Source organism: Bison bison, unplaced genomic scaffold, assembly GCF_000754665.1.
Source record: "Bison bison bison isolate TAMUID 2011002044 unplaced genomic scaffold, Bison_UMD1.0 scf7180017864068, whole genome shotgun sequence".
Taxonomy (NCBI): Eukaryota; Metazoa; Chordata; class Mammalia; order Artiodactyla; family Bovidae; genus Bison; species Bison bison.
In genome coordinates, this window is record NW_011494640.1 from 1,344,048 (window position 1) to 1,344,838 (window position 791).

Sequence of the window (791 nt, forward strand, 5' to 3'; positions counted from 1 at the left end):
ACCAAGGTTGGGGCAGATTATTAAAGAACTAGACCAAGATTTCCTTCAAGGTCAAATAGAAGGGCTGGATCTGAGAGACCCCAGGACTCACCCGTGGCTGGGGCCAGGCTGGGTGGTGATCAAGGGGTTCTCGGTGTGTACTTTTAGAAGGAAATCTTTTCACCCTTTATGACTTCCACTAAGAGGCCAGTTAGCCATCCTGACTCTGGCATCAGCCAGACCCGACTGTGTCACTGCCTTGCCGTGTGACACAGGGCAAGTAACTGCTCCTCTCTGAATCTCAGAGGCCTCCTCTAGGAGGTGAGGAGAAGAGCGGTCCAGCTCTGGGGATGTGGGATGACACAGGTGAGGCCACATGCTAGAGGCCAAGAGCGGGATCTGGAGTCAGCCTGCCAGGTTTGTATCCCGGCCTGACATAACTGCCTGTGGCCCTGGAGTCTGCTCCTGGAAAACGGGGCTCGCAACTGTCTACCACACGGGGTGCAGCAAGTGTGAATAGGCTACTCCAGGTAAAGCAGTCGTGACATTAGGCAGTGCTTTGAAACGCTCCGTAAATCTTCTCTATTGGACATTTTACACATGGCGAAACTGAGCCCTGGAGCGGGGCGAAGACCTCTCTGAAGTCATGGAGCCAGTGCACAGCAAAGCCAGGCCCGTGAGGGAGCCAGCTGTGTGCACGGCTCCTTGTCCAGCCTGTGTCCAGACTGGGGCTCGATAACCTCAGACCTTTCACGGCACCTGGGCCATCCTGCTCCAGCCTCGAGGACTCTGGGGCGGGGGGGGGGGGAGCT

At 56.5% G+C, this 791-nt stretch overlaps 1 protein-coding gene across 1 annotated transcript in view; it reads right to left on the minus strand.

Annotated features, from left to right (window-relative positions):
* The window catches only part of NKAIN1 (Na+/K+ transporting ATPase interacting 1), a 44,726-nt gene that overhangs the window by 34,096 nt on the left and 9,839 nt on the right, over nucleotides 1–791 (minus strand). The gene's annotated exons all lie outside the window — the stretch shown is intronic.